General features: G+C 48.3%; 1 protein-coding gene across 3 annotated transcripts in view; it reads right to left on the bottom strand.

The window, feature by feature from the left end:
* The window catches only part of AGRN (agrin), a 263,655-nt gene that overhangs the window by 119,306 nt on the left and 124,368 nt on the right, over window positions 1-19,981 (bottom strand). The gene's annotated exons all lie outside the window — the stretch shown is intronic.

Raw genomic sequence — 19,981 nt, 5'->3', positions numbered from 1 at the left:
AGGGCTAGGAGAGACTCCCTGCTTGAAAACCTGGACAGCCACTGCCAGTCAATGTAGACAACACTGAGCTAGACGGACTTGGGATAAGGCAGCTTCCAATGTTCCTATGTCTTAAGAGAAAGGCCATAATTCAGTGGTTAGAGCACCCGCTTTGCGTGCAGAAGGTCCCAGGTTCAATCCCTGGCATCTCCAGGTAGGGTGGGGTACGTCCCCTGCCTGAAATCCTGGAGAGGGGGGCAGAAGACAAGCTCAAGTGTCTCCTTGGAGGCCACAGAGCCACGGCATCCTGGAGCAAAGCCACAGAGAAGCCTGAGGCCGCCGCTGTTCCCCAGCCGCTTCCATTGCTGCTGGCAGCACTGAAGTGGGCACCATGTCTCCACCACGTTCCTCAGGACACAACCGGGCCCTTTGTTGACATGGGTGCCAGAAAGCAGAGCTGCCACCACAGCCAGGAGCCTAGAGACAGCTGGCCACCGCTGCTGCCACTCCCTTCTCCCCACACACCCGTCCCCCACAGCCTCAGTCCGTTTCCTAATACTAGCACCTAATTAGGGAGCCACACTGGTGCATGCCTGCCCCTTCCAGCTATTCAGAGTGAGGAGGCCGCTGCACAACCCATACAGTTGTGCCCCCCCCAGCCCTAAGCAAGCTGGATAAAAGCCTTGGCAACACTTTGCTCCGTCCCTCTGCCCCACCTGCGCTCGTCCCTGTTTACTAATGATCACACAGCACACCTCCTTCACCGAGTGCTCTTGCGCTCAGGCTCTGATTGTGGGCTTCCCACTGAGACCGCTGGTTGGAAGGATTCTGAACTAGATGGGCCTTTAAGCCTGATCCAGCTGCAGGGCTCTTGTGGTGTTCTCACCTGACATTTATTGATGAGACACTTTACCACACAGTTCAGTTTCTTTGCAAGCTGATGACATATCCTTCTTACCAGAGACTGTCTGTAGGAAATAATTGTCTTGCCTCTGGTTTTTGGCTTTGGGAGGGGGGATTTGAGCCAACCGAGGCTGAGCTGCATAGTGAAGTCTTTTGCATATATGATCACGGCTGGTTTGGGTTTGTCTGTCTCTAGTCCAATATCCTATTTCACACACTGTGAACAGTCAGGTAACTCTTTTGGGAAGCAGGGCATAAAAGCTACAGTCCTACTTGGCCATTTGTCCCCCGGTATCTGATATTCAGGTGCTATTCTGCTCTTGAACAGGGAGGCTCCATTTCGCTAGCAACCAAGCTATCTATGGCCCCAGATCAAATACATCCTCAGCACCAGTGAATCTGATATAAAAGCAAGCTATAGCTATTTGTTTTGTTTTCCTGGTTTTAGAATATGCAAGACATATTTTTCCCCAGGCTTTCCTTGGCCCATAAGATTGAACCCAGTTGTACTTGTTTGAATCTTCTGAATTTCTGGTTTATTCTGCGTGTGTGTGCTGTTGTTGCTGTTTTTCTGGTTCCAGGTTGTGGTTTGACTGTTTTAATTATATGTTTTGTTTGTTTTTAAACTGTACACTGCTTAACATCTTTTGAAATATTAAGCGGTATATAAATGCCTTGTGTTTTGTTTTGAGGATCCAAAGTTGGGGAATGGGAGGCTCCTGTTCTGTTGCTACATGTTTAGAAACAAGTGGGGTAAACATGGGCTTGAAACAACAAGTGGAGAAAAGGATTAGGGGACTTTTGCAGTCCGAGATGAAATCCGAGCAAAGGAGGCATGCTGTCAGCTCCAAAATAATTGTCTCACCTTCTCTTTCGTTCCCCCCAGTGGTTACACCTTGCCACATGAAGAGAGAAGAAATTGATCCCCAAGAGGCTGTTAACGCTTTGCTGTGAATACAGGTGGGAAAGGAGATGCAAACCACACACACACACACACACACACACACACAAACCTATATTCTCAAGAGAATACAAGTGGTATCTAATAACTAACCACTAGTAGTTTCTTTTCTGCACAGCTTTTTTTCAAGAGCTATGTTTAGCATCCGTTCTCCCTGCAGAGTACAGCTGAAACAGGCTCAGATCAGTTCCAACTTAAGCACCCTCAGCGAAAAACCGAGGACTGGTGGATGCAGACAAGAGGTGGGGGAGAGTGAATAAGCCTCTTCACATACCCAAAGCATCCTTCCCCATAGTTTGATTGGGGCGGGGGGAATCTTGGTAACTGCATAATAGAGGAGAGGAATCTATCCCAGTAATTCCTAAACTACGTGCTGTTCTTAGAATTGGCGGCCCGCCCAAAAGGCAAGCAGGATGGACCAGAAGTGATGGGAGGGAAGAGGCGCTTGAAAGGAGTGGAGAGGGTTAGCAGCAAAGTTAATGGGAGGCTAGAACAAAGAGGTTCACTCCTGATTCAATTAAAAAAGCATACAGTACTTAGCATGGTGCATTACAATTGCTACAACAGGCACAAGAAATAGGTGCATTCAATAATTAAAGCTTCCCATAAGCCTGAAATAGCCACCCAAATAGGAGGTTGCCCACTCTGCAGCCCAAACTATAAAATCCTGACATTGTTAAAGACCACCACTGAGTCAACTTGCTCCCTCTGTCTCAGCTGCAGGATTGCTATCCAAGGTCCTGAATTCTAGCTACTGAATACTGCATCAGCACCTCTGATCAGCACCTAGGGTGCAGAGTCCTCAAGCAACAGTGGCTCTGAGGAGAGGAAGCATCCACTCCCCAGTCCTTCCTGAGTAGATACGCTGGCGCCAGACTCTGCACCCTGTCCCCTGAACTCCACAGGAGGTGCTTCTGCCTCTGGACTCTGATGAGTGAACCGCAGACTCCTTGGAGGATCAGGAAAGACCTGTGGAGCCTCCCCCAAAGCAGTCTCTGCAACCTCAAACCCTGCTGCCTAGAAGAAGCGAATAGCTGCATCAAACAGGTCTGAAACTATAACTAGGCCAGGGGGTTCCCAAACTGTGGTTCATGTGGGCTTCATTCAGGGGGTCCATGACGTGTCTGTGAAGAACGGCTAGAGCAGCAGCTGTTCTTAAGAGAAGTCCATCCAGGTGAGCAGGATGGACCAGAAGTGATGGAGGGAGGAGGCACTTGAAAGGAGTCGAGAGGTGGAGCAGCAAAGTTAATGGGAGGCTAGAATTAAGAAATTTAATCTTGATTCCATCATAAGCTCAGGGGAGAACTCCTGGCAGGGTGGGCTAGATGAGGAGGACTGTGATCCAGGGGAAGACCCCAGTGGTCTGCAGAGGGGGAGCACATGAAACAGGCAAAGATCACAGTAGTCTGCTGAGCAACAGCCCTGCCCCCGAGGTGTAGGCCACTGCGGAGGAGAACAGTAGTCTGAGATAAACAATCACCCAGCCTCTGGACCATTCCCAGCCCCCTGAACCACCTCCCATTCCATCCTCTGCAGCTGAGGCAGTTGAAGAGCGCACAGAGGAGGAGCCCAGAGAAGAATAGCCTAAGATGTGTCCGTCCTGTCACCAAAGATGCACCGCTGCTTGCACAAGCGCCAAGAGACCAAGCCCGCCCTCCGGCGCATTCGTAGGAGTTCCCATTTGTTAGCCTTGTCCCAATCTGAGAGGCAGTTCCCAAGCAAGCAGTGTGCCCACCCTGATCCTACTTAAGGGGTCCCAGGGGGCATGTCAAATTATTGCAAAAACGCCTTCACTTGAGTAGCCATGGCAAGAGATGCCTTGTAGAGACCGGTGCTTTCTGTAGACTGATCTACATACCACTCGCGTGATACATTTTGCATTAAAGGTAGTGGAGAAAAACACATCAGTGACCCCAAGTCTGATCCCGAGGGGATTAGCCAGGACAGATTCAATTAAAAAACATACAGCAGAAAGCTCAGCACATTACAAATACTACAACAGGCAGAAAAAAAATCATTGTCATCCATCAAGATCCTCAGAAATCTGTTGGAGAAAACGTTTGGTAACCCCTGAACTAGAGCTTTTAACTCTGCAGCCCGAACTATAAAGCCCTGACATTGTTAAAGGCCACTACTGAGTCAACCTACTCGCTCTGTCTCAGCTGCAAGATAGTTATCCAGGGCCCTGAATTCTAGCTACTGAATCATTAATCGGCACCTCTGTCCCTGTCCAGGGTCCTGTCTTCACCTCAGAACACCAGCTCCAAAACTTCAGGCCTACCCATCTCCATCACCTCCTCTCGGTGGTGCAAACTGATACAGCAGGACACCTTGCCATGTTCCAACAAACCTCCACTATGGGCAGGTGGTTTTGCTGTTTCTCCAATGAGTGTGGTGAAATGCAAAAGGATCAACATACCTCCCCACACCCCAAAAGAAGAGGCTGCCTGTTCCACCTCTGCATGGTCACCTGCCCTTCCAACCAGGATTACTGTAATGCGCTCTACGTAGGGCTGCCCCTGAAGACAATTCGGAAGCTTCAGCTGGTGCAGAACGCAGCTGCCAGACTACTGACAAGGACCAGTCGGTCTTCGCATATAACACCCGTCTTGGCGCGTCTGCACTGGCTTCCTATTTGCTTCCGGGCGAGATTCAAGGTGCTGGTTCTTACCTATAAAGCCTTACACGGCGTGGGACCTCAATACCTTGTGGAACGCCTCTCTCGATACGAACCTACCCGTTCACTTCGTTCAGAATCTAAGGCCCTCCTCCGGGTACCAACCCATCGGGAAGCCCGGAGGGTGGTTACTAGATCTAGGGCCTTTTCTGTGGTGGCCCCCGAATTGTGGAACAGCCTCCCCGAAGAGGTACGCCTGGCGCCTACACTTTTATCTTTTCGGTGCCAGGTAAAGACCTTTTTATGCTCCCAGGCATTTTAATTTTCTTAACCATTTTAATCTTTTAATCCGTATTTTTAATTTTTGTCGTATTGTGTTTTTGTAGTGTTTTTTGTTGTTTGTTTGTATATGTTTTTATGATTTTTATTATGATATATTGTATTTTATCTTGTTTGTTCACCGCCCTGAGAGCTATTCTGCTAAGGGCGGTATATAAATTGAAATAATAAATAATAATAATAACTCATGCAGAGACATAGCAGAGTGGGCTTTCTTCTGAGGCCGAGTCATTCTTACCATTACACACGCTCAAAGGAAATATCTTTTGAGGTCTGGCTAAGAAGCATGCCTCCAACATATTTCAGCTCCTGGAAGCCTATGGAGCATTGCTCTGTGCTTCACATTAAAGGAAAATGACAGCCTCAAGAAAATCTGAAGGAAGTAGCCCACCATGCACAGATACACAGGACTGGAGCCCCCCCCAAAATATGTTGAGCCAGTGTATTCTGGGCAGAATGCTGGGATTATGGCTTGAGAGATCAGGGTTCAAATCTCTGCTCGTCCACGAAACTCACCAGGTGACTGTGGGCCACCCATCGCCTCTGGGGATAACCTACCTCACAGGGTTGTTGTGAGGATAAAATGGCTGAATGAAGGAAAGAGAAAGAGAGAACCCAAGATTTCTACCTCAAGCTCCATGGAAGAAAGAAGATGTAAAAATGGAGTATGAAATAAACAGAAATATTGGGGCCTGAGATGGAAAATCCAGAAAGGTATTCTTTGCACATACCAATTAAGATAAGCTTACAGTCCACTGGGAAGTTCTCTTGTTCAGGATTTACTGATGTCAACAGGACCTGAAGGGAAGGGCCATAGCTCGGCAGTAGAGCGCCTGCCTTGCATGCAGAAGCTTCAGTCCCCAGCAGCATCTCCAGGCAGGGCTGGGAATGTCCCTTGTCTGAAACCCCAGAGAGCCACTGCCAGCCAGTGTAGACAATACTCAGCTAGATAGACCAAGGGTCTGACTCAGTATAAGGCAGCTTCTTACATTCCCCGCTGTGCAAAATCAACTCACAGGCGTGGGGGATGCAGAGCACAGTGAAGCACTGCTTTGCAAAGCACCCTTAAGAGGGCTCTTCTCCACATTTTGAAAAAGGCTCCCCAGAGACATCATTCCGAAGGCCTCAAAGGAGGTTGGTTTCACAACGGATTCTGGAGGGAGAAGGAGTGAGAAGAAGAAAGAGGCAGAGAGCCTCAAACAGCATCCAGTTTTGACAAGCAGCCAGGTAGGCTGCGCATCCAAGGAGGTTAATGAGCTCACGGCTTCAAACAATGTTCCACTCTGGACAAGCCTCGTCTGCTAGCAACTGTCAAGACTCTGCTCCAGAGGGAGCAAAGTTTGCAATTCTTGATCGAGTGGGTGCCTGGTCCATTAGAGACAGGTCATCACCCTAAGGGGGTGCCCTCCGTTTTAGGTGTTCCATATTTAGCTGGATACACAGTCCATCCCTATTCTAAAGGCTCAGGACAGATACATTCCTGCCTCTCTCCAATAACAACACAACAACAACCATAACAATAGCCACATATGCACATGCATTGAAAGCACTATGATACCACTTTAAACAATCATGGCTTCCCCCAGAGAATCCTGGGAACTGCAGTTTGTCAAGGGTGCTGAGAGTGGTAAGGAGGAGATCCCTATTCCCCTCACAGAGCTACGGTTCCCCGAGTGGCTTAATGATCAATCCCTCTTCTCAGGGAACTCTGGGGATTGTAGCTCTGCGAGGGGAGTGGGGGGTCCCCTCCTAACCCTCAGCACCCTTAACAAACTACAGTTCCCAGGATTCTCTGGGGGAAGCCATGACTGTTTAAAGTGGTAAAATGGTGCTTTGAATGTATGGAGTTGTATCCAATGCCAGCCCTACACATACCGCACCATTGCTCATGCTTGCTGGGGCTGATGGAAGTACTAGTTCAGCAACAGCTGGAGGGCCAGAGGTTCACCACACCTGCCACAGAGGGTGCCTTCCCAAAGGCCAGCCCCGTTCCATGCCCTTGGCTGCTTTGGCCTGGTTGGAACGTGCCCTTCAACTGTGATAATGTCTCTTGTTTGCCCGGACAGAGGACAGAGAGGGATAGGTGTACATTTCAAAAGCTCTGGCTTCTGAGCGGCGAGAGTTTCACATACTGTACAAAGGTAAGAGTCAGATCCATTACTCCGCACACTTTTGCAGCTGGCCCTGCGTACCACTGGCACGTGGGCCCCAGAAGGTTGTCCACGAGGGAAAGCGGCCCTTGGGATGATAAAGGTCCCACGCCCTTGACGAAAAACAAATGAGTCTTTGAATTCAAGGGTTCTTTATCTGAAGAGAAAGGATTTATCATAATAGTCACTGGGATGGGAAGGAACTCAGGAGACATTCACGTTGTCTGCCTCACCCACTGCTGTGCCCTCCCTTTAACTGTGGCTGCAACTCTGCCCCCCCCCCGTCACAGAAAGACCAACCCTGTTAAAATGCTGACAGGTTTCGCTCTGCCCATCACCTTAGCGGAGAGCAAGGATGAAAACCCAATCGTATTAAGAGAAAGGCTATATAAAAAAAGAAAGAAACCAAAATTTAATAGTAGTAGTAGTAGTAAAAAATCAAACATGCAAACTGATCAATCCATTTTTCTCCCCACAGCAGGCAGCTGGCAGCTTTTCAGGCTAATCTCGGCCTTGTTTCTTCCCTGACACAAGCCAATGCGCGCTGTCGTGTTCTGCCCAGTGAATTCACAGCCAAGGAAAAAGAGGGGGCCGGTGATGCCGCTAAGCTAGTTTAATGGACTGCAGACCTGCCACGACCCTCTCTCTTCTCCTCCATCGCTCTCTGGCCCTTCCTTTGTATTCCCCCGGCGGCTGGCAAGCGCGCACACGCGCAGACATCTCCACATGGCTTTCTGAAGAGTCTACAGCTGACTTCCAGCAGCTTGAGCGAAGAAATTGATCCACCCCAGCAGTAATCCATCTTGCTAAGGCCTCGGGGGCTGCTGTGTCCACCTGCGTCCATTTTCCACATTACAAATTCTCTCAGACAGCCACGGCTTTGATGATAAACCGGGCTGATACGCCTCTCTTAGGCCCCAGAGAGGGCTTGCATGACCTCTCCCCTCTGCTCTGGAGAAAGGAGACTGACAGGGAAAAGCTTAACGTGGAGGAAATGAAGGCCGAGGACAGTGGCACAAGATAGAAAAAAAGAACATCTCAAGGCCACGCGGAAGCCCCCTCTAAACGGCTCCCCTATCGTCCTGTCCGCTGCATTGCCTTTTTGGCAACTCTGGTCACAAATAACAATTGCTACAAATGAATTTCTCCTCTCAAGGGCGCTTACGGGGAATAAGGTCTCTGCTTCTTAAGCATGGGAAGAGAAGGGAGGTTTTGTTCCTCGCCGGCTGAGCTCCTAATCTGTTACAAGAGTGTTTAACCAATTAAATGGTCAAGGCGGCCAGTTCCCATCCCCATGATTTGCCTCATGGGGGCTGTCACCTGTGCCACGCACCTGCTGCTCCTCGGGGAGGGGTCACCGTCCTAACAGCAGATGCGTCCCACTTGTTTGCCACCAAGAGTAGCTTATTTACACAACCTTCGAGCAAAATGGCTGCCATCAAAGCGCTGTTCAGAGAAAATACCCTCATGTGAAATGGCGTGGCAGCTTCCGGGCGAGAAAATACCCTCCAAAATGGTTGCTGGCTATCCCCTCAGCAACTGTAGAAGGGGCTATTTTTCTCTCTCAAATATTTATAAACTGCACTTTTACAGAAAGTATAACAAAGCAGTGTACGACACCAAACATACTAGAAGAATGTCATTAAAACTCTCCCACAGCATTTATCAATAAAACATCAATACATTTTGTCAATCAATCAAAAACCGGCTATCAAAAAAGGATCGTGTTGCAAAGGCCTGCCTGAACAATACCGGTTTTTAACAGATGTCTAAAAGAAAGCCGGGATGATTCCTGCTGAACTTCTAATGGGCAAGGGGTTCCACAGAGTTTGCCACGCTAAAGGCTCAGTCCCTGGTAAAGGCCGGCAGAATCTCAGGGGTGTGGGGGATCACCCAAAGTGCCCCCATCAGGAGATCTCAGTGATCAAGATGGAGCATAAGGAAGCAGGTGGCACTTTGGACCCAAGTTGTTTAGGGCTTAGGGAATTAAGATTCTTGACTCTGCCCTGCTAACAAACTGGCAACCAGTGCCGCTCTCTCTGCAAAGGAGTGACATGTTGCCCGTAACCTGCGCCTGCAACTACATTCTTCAGTAGTTGCAGCTTCTGAACCAGATAGGAGGACAGCTGATGCATATAGAGATTGGGCGGGTGATCAACGTCAAACAGGGTGTGTACACAGAGATGCAGGGTTAGAGCAATACACACATGCACATGCCCCTTCAGTGTCATGGTGCTGTCCCCCCACATGGTAGCCTACAAGTCACTCCTTGACATTCCAGGCTGTGCGGCATCCTAGCATTTTTCTTAAGCTCTGTTAAACTTGCCCGATCTTCCAAAATGATAAGAGATGAAAATAGAAGGGTCTTTTCCTTTATTTATTTTTTTTGAGTGCCCATCATAAGTGAAATTGAATGCACAATCAAAAATGTAAGCCTCCATGTTGGAGCAGGGAGGCCCCCCAAGATGTGTCAATTGCCCACACCCCACTTCCCAACATGCAGATATCTGGCATCTGCCCAGATTGCAAGAGGTTGCTAGGAATCGCTCTTGTGCTCAGGACTTGCTTTTGGGCTTCCCATTTGGGGCATCTGGCTGGCCACTGTGAGAACAGGATGCTGGTCTAGATGGGCCGCTGGCCTGATCTAGCTACGGGGCTCAGGCAATTCTTAGGTTCTTAACCAGATTTTGGCTGAAGAGCTGTTCAACAATGGGACTGCCTGAGGAGGTGGTGAGCTTCTGTCTGCTGGAGGTATTTAAGCAGAGGTTGGACAGCTGTCTGTCAGGGATGCTGCAGATGCAAGATCCTGCCTTGATCAGGGGGTTGGAATAGATGACCTCCAAGGTTGCTTCCAACTACAGATCTCTCTGTTTGGCCCTTAAGGCTCTCTCCAGGCTACAACTCCACCTTAGGCCACACCTCCTCTCTCCAGGCCCCACCCCTCAAAAGCCCTGCTTCCTGCCCTCCCCGAGTGCTTTTGCCTGGCTGGAATTTGCTCTTGAACTCTGATGCCTCTGGCTTGCCTAGATGGAGAATACAGCATGTATGTGTGTGTGTGTAGAAGCAAACCTATTGTACAAAGGTAAAGTTCACATCAGTTGCTCTGCCAGCTTTCACCTCTGGCCCCACCCACCACCAGCATGTGGCCCTCGGAAGGTTACCCAGAAGGGAATGTGGCCCTCAAGCTGAAAAAGGTGCCTCACTCTATTCTATGATCTTCCTAATGGAAGGAATAAGAACATCCCAAGATTACATGATGCGGACAGGTAGGAGGATTGCGAGGGGTGGACAAAGGTCCCAGAAGCATCCCTATTGCCCAGAAGGAACAAAGCTATCCCTGACCCCTGGAAAAAATAGGCTAAAGAAAGGTCAGGACCCCAGAAGGCAATATTAACTGGCCATCCCTCCGTTGCAAGCAGAGGCCTGCTCAATGAGCTGGGAGCTAATCAAGAAATTCCATGTGCATCTTTTGGCGTATAAGGACAAAGAGTGCCTTGAATTTTAAACCCAGAAGAAATCCAAGACACAGGTATCCAAAGTTTGGGAAACGTTGTAACACAGGCTACAGTACAGTATCCCACTGGAATTTAAGCCCAATCCCATATGTTCACCTGCATTTTTTTTGGTACCAGCTTTATTGTCCTGAAGCGTTCTGACAATTATTAAAACTGCAGATCGGAAACATTAGAGATCCCTTTAAAGATTCTCTGGAAGAGTAGTGGGGGGCAGGGGCGGGGAGGAAAGAAGCCCACACAATATCGCACCTGACTGAAGCACCGTAGTCTGTGCGACCAAAGAGGTGGTTAAAGTCTGATAAGAAGGTCATTAATCTGCATCAAGGAATCTTGTGAGCGCTCATAGAATATTCATGAACATTCTAACTTCTGAGGAGAAAAGGACAATGACAGAATGTTGGAGAGCTGTGCAGCTGCTATGACGGGAGTGAAATGTTCTGTCTGGTCTCACACACACTGGAGAAGGAGGATCTGCTGCAGTGAACAGAGGTGATCTGGCATAGAAGGCATGTACCTTGAGACCAGGGTTCTGAAAAAGTACAACAGTCAAGGTAGACAGTCATGAGGAGTAAACTCACCACAGGGCCATGGGAAATTAACCACAGGGCTATGGGAAACGCATATAGGGCCATGGGAAAGGAGGAGAGGAACTGTAGCTCAGTGGTAAAGCGCATGTCTTGCATGCAGAAGGTCCCAGGTTCAGTCCGCAGCTTCTTCGGGTAGGGCTGGGAAAGACCAACGCTTGTAACCCTGGAGGGCCATTGCCAGCCAGTGTAGGCAATACAGAGCTAGATGAACCAATGGCTTGACATGGAGCTTCCTGTATGGCTGGTTATGGTCCCATGATATCTCACGTGTACATGCTTGTGGGGAAATAGGACCTCTCTAGGATAATTTAGTGGACTGGAGGAAGGACCCTACCTCAGTGGTAGAGTACCTACTTTGCAAGTAAAAGAGTTTCAAACCCCAGCATATCCAGTTTAAAAAAGGTTCAGGACTTAGTTACATTTTTTTTAATTTAAGTTGCTTGGAGACCTTGGTAACAAGAGACTAATAAATCTAAATAACAGCAGCAGCAGGCGATGAAAAAGACCTCTGCTGCGGTCCCTGAAGACTGCTGTGAGTCAGTGTAGTAGGTCCCAAGCGTGATGGACCAGTGGTCTGACTTGATTATACAGCAGCTACCAATGCTTCTAAACAGAGTAGGTGCCCGCCTGCCATTGGGCAAAAATGTATGAAGAGTTTAGAAAGGTTTTTTCTCTCTCTCTCTCAAGCACGCACACAAACTCCAACAATGTTTAAGAAGCATGCAAATGGCAGCTGCAACTCTGAGTGGACTAACTGATCAAAAAGCATTTTGACTGATTGCAAAGGAACCTCCTTTTCATCGGCCAGTAGATATTTTAAAAACAGTCCTTATTTTTAATGCACATACATTAAAAACTTGCTGGTGGCAAGACCCATCAAAGGCTCCATCTGCACTCCACATTTAAAGCACGGTGATACCACTGTGAACAGTCATGGCTTCCCCCCCAAAGAACCCTGGGAACTGTAGTTTGTCAAGGGTTCTGAGAGTTGCAAAGGAGACCCCTATTCTCCTCACAGAGCTACAGTTCAGAGAATGGTTTTAACAACCAATACCTCTTTCACAGGGAACTCTGGAAATTGTGGCTCTGTCCGTGGACCAGGGGTCTCCTCCTAACAACTCTCAGCACCCTTAACAAAATACAGTTCCCAGGATTCTCTGGGGGAAGCCATGACTATTTAAAGTGGAATAGTAGTGCTTTAAATGTACAGTGCGGATGTGGCCTTAGGAAAGGTACTCCTCCATCTCTTGCACCAGGGTCTAGGAACCTTTGGCCCTCCAGAAGTCACTGAACTGCAACTCCCACCATCCCTGACCACTGGCCATTCTGGTTGGGGCTGATGGGAGTTGGAGTTCGAGTCCGATGAGATCTAGAGGGCCGCAGGATCCCCATCTCTGCTTTACACCCAGAAAGAAACGGGTCTCCCAATAGGGCAAGACACGTGTGCATGCTTCGACAACAACATTCAACAATTTGATTCAGAATGATTGCTTTTCTTTTTCCATATGCAAAGCTATGCAGATTTAATCAATTAGCCCATTAAAACCAGGGGGTTAAAATTGGGCAACAGGCCTAAAGCAGGCACCGAAAACAAAGCACAGTGCTGCAGACCTAAGCCCTGCTTACAGCGCTAAAGCAAATGCAAGGAAAGACCAGAGCAGGGAGAATTTACAATGCTGTTATTTTTAATCAGTTAACTGGTTCTCAGTGCAAGAGAGTAGAAATCACGCCATCTCCTGCCCCTGCCCTGGGATGCCCCTGAAAGCCACCAAGAAGCACATGAGGATCCTGGTATTTATGGAGGCTGTCACGGGAGAGAGAGTGGTTTTTCCAATATTTAATTTATCAAGTGGTTCTACTATACCTCCTGCGTCCCTGTCAGGATTTTGTTTTTATGAGGCTGTAAAGAGGCCTGTCAGCACAGCCTCCTCACGCCCGGTTTGTGGGCAGGGCAGAAGGCATCAGAATCAATCCCCAATGGCATCTCCCCGTAGGGCTGGGAGAGACCCTGCCTGAAACCCAGGAGAGCTGCTGCCAGTCAGTGTAGACAATACTGAGCTAGATGGACCAATGGTCTCACTCAGTATAAGGCAGCTTCTGAAGCTCCCTTTCCCCCATCCCTCCCCAAAACCTGCCAAACTTTGAAAATCTATGGGGTGTGTGGGGTGAGACAGAGACAGAGAAAGAGCTTCCGAATCTCCATTACGGCCTCTCTGGTGAACGACTCCTGGTTGTAGGGAAAGGAGGCATCTTCGGTTTTTCATGTCCCAGTCCACGCCGTGCCAAGACTGGGCCTGAACAGGGTTCCAGTGGCCAAATAAATTGGGACAGGAAAACCAACAGTATGCAGCAGGCTGTAGAGACGGCAGAGAAGCCCACCCAGGTGTGAAACAGCCTGGGGAATGAGCATGGAGGCCTCATTCATTATCAGTAACGCCTGCGCACTCTAGATAAGCAAGCCAGTGCACCCGAGGAAACAGGATGATGGACTGATCACAGCACCCCTCCTTAGAAACCATTCGCCGCCCACCCATCCACCCCATCTCCCCTGTGAGTAGCTCCACCTCCTCTTTCACTAACCTCCTCTGCATCTCCCCCCACACACACACACGTCCCCCACCAACCCTCAATAGCTCTAGATTTGCAGTGCCCTGCAGGCTCACCCAGAGCCAGAGGGCACGATTAGAGAAGGCATTCACCATACCCCAAGAGACTTCCTCGCCATGCAAAACAGCAACGCAATTCTCCTGAAGCACGACAGTGTGTGTGTGCATGACCCATATTTTTCAAGCCTGGCTCATTCCTCATTTAGGAGGAAGCCAGGAAGAGAGAGAGAGACGGAGACACACACACACACACAGAGAGAGAGAGAGAGAGAGGGAGGGAGGGAGAGAGAGAGAGCACAAACCAATCATGGGACTTTGGCTTCAACAGCTGTTGATGTTGTCAACTTCAGAGAGTTTCTCAGAATTGTAAAATCACAGAGGTGGAAAGGGAACTTAGAGATCATCTAGTTCAACCCCCCTTGCTCAATGCAAGAATCTTGCAATGGCAGCATCCCTGAAAGCCTGTGCTTCATTACTTGCTGCTGACCAAAAACAAATGTCCACTTGGGGGGGAGGAAGGACCAAAGAGACCTGGCTAGAAAAGGTGAGCCTGTGCTCTTCATTTAGTCCACAATTCATCCGCCCTTCTCCAAGGCGCTCAGAATGGAGTGCACGGTTCCCTCCGTTTCTCCTCTATAGCTTCACAACAATGCTTTGAAGCAGACTATTGTGACTAGCTAAGCTTAGTCTTTGGGGAAGGGCCATAGCTCTGTGGTAGAGCACCTGCCTTACACGCAGAAGGTCCCAGGTTCAACCCCCGGCATCTCCAGGTAGGGCTGGGAGAGGTTCCCTGACTGAAATCTTGGGAGAGCTGCTGCCAGTCAGTGTAGACAATATTGAGCTAGATGGACTAATGGTCTGACCCAGCTTAAGGCAGCTTCCTCTGTTCCCGTGTTCTTTCATGGCATCCTCCGACTCAGGAACAGTGCCAGGGGGTCAGTGTTGTCGGGGAACTTCCAAGGCCACATGATGCAGGGGGAAGCCCTTGCCTTGTGCTCCTTGGATCGAGAGGGAAAGCAAATGGGCGGCAGTGACAGTGGGACTTCTCCAAGAAAGGAAGGCAAACACTGGGCAACCTGCCCAAGTACCACCACCACCCCCAGCAAAAAAAAAACACGCCTGGAGGGAGCACCAATCCAAATCTCTAAGGCAAGGATGGGGAATCTTGGGCCAGACGGCTGAATGTGGCCCTCCAGGCTCTTCAATATGGCCCTCAGAATGCTCCCTAGGCCACGCCCCTCATCGTATCTGCTTTGCACCCTCCTGGAGTGTGTATGTAAAGGTGGGGTATTTTTTTTTTGCACGCCTGAATGGAGAATAGACAGGAGTGTTGTGAAAGGGTGTCTGAACGACTTTACAAAGTTAAAATTTTACATGTGTCGCCCTGCCCATTTTTGCCTCTGGCCCCGCCCACCCCTGGCATGCGGCCCCCAGGATGTGGTCCAAAAGAGAATGCGGCCCTTGGGCCGAAGGTTCTCCACCCCTGGTTTAAAACCCTCCACCACACTCCCCGATCCAAGAAAGCAAATCCTTCTGCATCCTTATAAATGGGCCTTATCAACATCTTCTCCAGGACATCTATTTATTTCTTCTCGTGGGGCATGCACACTTGTAGCCATGACCATCCATTATTGCCTTTCATCTGCATACAGATTGCTTTCTCCAAAACGTTCAGGCTAAGGAGGTCTGATAGTTTTGTTCCTCTATTCTCTACATTTGAAAAAGAAGAAGAAGCGCTACTAACACTTATTAAGGCCTTTCAAGTGAATATGGTGCCTTGTTGCCCTTGGTTACACAAAAAGAGGAAGGTAAGGGGGGGTGAGTGAGTGAGTGAGAGAGAGAGAGAGAGAGAGAGAGAGAGAGAGACTTGTGTCCCACTACACCGCTATGTTAACTTGACGCAAATTGTTGCAAACAATTGGGCCAAGTTGGAGAGGGCCAAAAGCTAAAATTTCACATAGTGCAAAGAGCCCGATTTGGAGGCCAAATCTCTGATGTCAGGGAACTAGAGAATACAGCAAGTAAGACACTGGGGAAGACGCTGCATTAAGCAAAATGCACCACCATCACGGAATTTTGTGTCTAGCAATCTGGTGCAGGCTTCTCCATAGGTCTTGGCTTTTGGCAGAACAAGAAAAAAACAAACCAAGCTTCTAGCTCTCATGGTGGCTGCTTGAGAATGGTGCAGGTAGAACTGCTGAGGCAAAGCTTAGAAAGCGAAAGAAAGTGAGCACTTACAGGGCAGCGCCTGTGACATCTCCAGTGGCAGGTGAGATGACTCCTCCACTGCCTGCTCTGCGTCAGACTCACAGATACACGCTAGGCTCCTTGCACACACAGGCCAAGCTGTACCATTTCTGTGTAGGATCAGATCATTGAGCAATGTAATAGGGACCTTGTCCCAAATAGTAAAGGGAAAAGAGCAATTCTCTTTTTTTCTTCCAAGAAAGCAAGCAGCTGTGCAGCAAGCCCAGAGACGTGCAACACAAGATGTCACAGATTCCTTTTCAGAAAGAGAATATGCCTGGTACATAAGGGCATGATGCATTTTTTTTTAAAAAAATGGAATATGTCATCTAGATGGCTTGGGTTATTAATATTTCACAGCATCAAGATACAAGCTACACCTACGTTCATTTTTATTTTTAAAACAAGACACCATGGGTCCAATTATAGAATAATCACTTTTTTTAAAAAAAATCATGCATCCTTTGCTTTCCTATTCTGACAAAACATAACATTAATTGGCTGCTGCTTTTAAAACTGGTTTGAATGGCAATATGTTTTGAACTGTGAATGGGGAGGGGGAGGAGAGAGAAAGAAAGAAAAAAATCAATGCATGCATGTGAAGTTGCTAGTGAATAGTTGTTTTACCTGTCTGAAAAACTGTATTATACTGGGTAACCATTAGTGGAGTCTGAGAAGCCAGTACAATCCGTATTTCCCACAACTCGCTAGGTACCATTCTGGCTCCACCCACAATTCACCAGGTTCCATTCTGGCTCCGCCCACAGCCCACCAGGTTCCATTCTGCCTCTAGGTTTCACTTATTGCCATATGTATGCAGAGGGCATGACTTTCACACTCACCCACTGTGGCAATCCCCTTCCACTCATACAGACCCTGAAATCCCATCTCCTCAATTGACCTTTGCCCTCACCAGTTTCAATTTCACCAGCATTACTCATTAGCAATTTAAGCTGTCCAAGAAGTGAATCGGGCTAAAAGAAAGCAAAACACTTTGTTATAAAAATCTGGCACATTTGCAAAACAAATCCGCACTTTGAAGCACAGCTCAGCTCTTCTGCCAGACCATTGCTGAGTGTTTCTCAGACCCTTCTAAGCCTTGTTGCTCCTCAACTGGAGCTTTATTTTTAACAAATCCTCATCCAACTCTGCAAACTGATAAAAGGTACACTTTACTAAAGTTAAACTGCTTAATAGCTCAAGTCTAAGGTCTTGCCAAGTGCACTCTGCAGAAGATTGCTGCCTTGGGCTCCTGCTGGGAGGAAGGGCAGAATATACATCAAATAATAAATAAATAAATAAAAATAAGATGTATTGTTCAGTATTTAAAGGATTCTCTACGTCTGCAGGGAAGTGTGAGAGTTTCTGAGTCCACAACACGCTGGCGTCTTTGGAGTAGCCCTTCCACATGTACTGCTTATCCCACCCACCCCTCTTCTGCACCATCATCTGGATCCACCCTTAGGGAACAGAAATACTTTATCCTTTCAAAACCATCACCACTGCTTCTCCTTCTCTGTCAGTTATGACATGTCCTCTCTACACTTCTTAGTTTCAAAACTCAGAGACAACATATAATTTTGACAAGGGCTCGCAAAACTCCCAAAGTGAGCTGCCTCCCTCTCTTGCCAGTTCAGAGAGCAGGGGGATATCATATGCTACGGCCACATATATGTATCCTGATATTAGGGGAAAGCTGTATGAATGCAAACTGCTGCCTCTTAGGAGCTGGTGCAATATCTGCGTGCAAGACGGGTTTCCTCGGGCAGTAGTGGTGGATTTAAATGAAATGTATATTAACATACACACATACACATAGGGTGGCTCAAAAGCTAAGTGCAGAACTCTGTTGGGATTCCTCACTTGAAACACACTTATTCATCTTACTGGGCTACATTGTTTTACAAGGAATAATAAAAGCAGCTGAATGGAAAAGCCAGGGAACTGTGCACACCCTTCTGCCATCCTGACTCCACCCATTTTCCTGCCAAGCCTCCATTATGAATCCACCCATGATCCCAACACTCCATTCTTACTCTGCCTATGCACTTAAGACCTCACACTGACTCCGCCCACAAGCCCACCAAGATTCCGTTTTGATTCTGACTCTGCCCATGCTCCCACTGAGAATCCATTATGGCTCCACCCATGGCCACACCAAGACTCCATTCTGACTCCGCCCACACTCCCACCAAGACTCCATTCTGACTCCGCCCACACTCCCACCAAGACTCCATTCTGACTCCGCCCACACTCCCACCACAACTCCATTCTGACTTCACCCATGAGCCCACTGAGCATCCATTATGGCTCCACCCATGGCCGCACCAATACTCCATTGTGACTCTACCATGAGCACACCAAGACTCCGTTCTGACTCCGCCCATGCACCCAAGACTTCATTCTGACTCCGCCCACACTCCCACTGAGACTCCATTCTGACTCCGCCCACCCCCACCTAGCTACTTGCCAGCTGGGTAGGGGGAAATTATGCTCAGTCACCATGTGGTCAACAGCAAGGTGCGGTGAGCAGCGGTGTACAAAAAGGGGAAAAGGGTAGCATCTTACACAATGAAGGGGAGAAAACCCAGCACAGAGGGGCACAGATCTGGGCGGCAAGCACCACCCCCTCACAGTGCTGCCAGTCCTGCCCCATGTCGGCTTGTCGCTATTCTAAGTGCATCCTTGGTTCTTTTGTTTTGTAGGATCAATCACAGACAGTCCCTAAAACATCAAGCTGCAAAAATCAGTCCTGCGCGAGCTGCGGCATCGGCTTCATACATTCCAGAGCATGAGTGTTTGTATAGCAGGGACCTGGGGCGTAGGCCGTCGCGCCTGAAGTGGGCCTATCTGTCTAACTCACGACACATCCATGCATCTGGGGAGTCGCCGGGGTTGAATGCACCTAAGTCCTCTTCAAATAAGACAGCGGAGTCTTTTTCTGAAAAACTTGTGAAGTGGCCCTCATCTCTGTCCTCACAGGGTTGTTTATGAGATTGGAATTTCACTGAAAAGTCCACCAGATATGTAAGAGTACAGAACATTGGCCTTGCAAAGAAAAGTGGGAGGTTCATGCTCAAGGCAAAGAGCAAAAATATTTTTTTATGTATTATTTTTTACAGGGAATTCAGCTGGGATTTGCAGCCTCTTAATTGGCTGAAGCCAGCCTTGGGCAACCCAGCACCCTCCAGAGGTTTTGGATGCTAACACCCATCAGGGCTGATGGGAGTTGTCATCCAAAACCTCTGCAGGGCATCAGGTTGGCCAAGCCTGGTTTGAATAGTATATCAAGGATAATAATAATTTAAAAACAGATCCCAAGGAACTGAAAGAGATCACATGCGTGAAGAGGAGGAGATTCCGGGAAAGGGGACTTTTTTTAAAAAAATACAGGAGGTATTTTTAAACAGGGAGTATTTTAAACACAACCTGAGCCTGTGGCATACAAAGTTTAAATAAATGTTTTGATTCTTACATTTGTTTTAAAGCTTATCCTTCGTGCAGTTTAGGGGCGTGCAGACAATTCCCTCCCTCCTTTTTTGAATTCTCACGTCAACCCTGTGAAGTAGGTCTGGCCAAGAGAGAAGAAACCACCCAGAATCACCCCATGAGTGCAATTTGAACCCAGCTCCTAGCCCAGGCCTTGGGAACCTTTGGGCCTCCAGATGCTATTGGACTCCAACTCCCATGAGGCCCAGCCGGCATAGACAATGATGACGGATGATGGGAGTTGTAGTCCAGCAACATCTGGAGGGCCAAAGGTTCCATGGTCCTGTCCTAGCTCAACACTCTGTTGATGCCAGCTTGCTATTAACAAATCATCAACATTATCAACAGACGCATCACAATAACTATCGGTATCCTTCCTAGCTTACCACTAATGGGAAATATTTTTCTCCCTTCTGGATAGCAAAGGCAGCATCAGGCAGAGCATGGGTGTGCTGTGCGCTTGCCACTTCTGTGTGGGGAGGAGGAGTCATGAGCACATGGCAGTGAAATAGAGCACTAGGTCAAGGAGGCGTTTTCTGCCGGAGGTATCAGCCGTCAAATTAGCTTTCAAGAACCAAACCGAAAACC

Source organism: Rhineura floridana, chromosome 18 (assembly GCF_030035675.1).
Source record: "Rhineura floridana isolate rRhiFlo1 chromosome 18, rRhiFlo1.hap2, whole genome shotgun sequence".
Classification (NCBI taxonomy): domain Eukaryota; kingdom Metazoa; phylum Chordata; class Lepidosauria; order Squamata; family Rhineuridae; genus Rhineura; species Rhineura floridana.
Note: the sequence above shows the minus strand (reverse complement) of the source record. Positions and strands in the feature narration are given on the sequence as shown.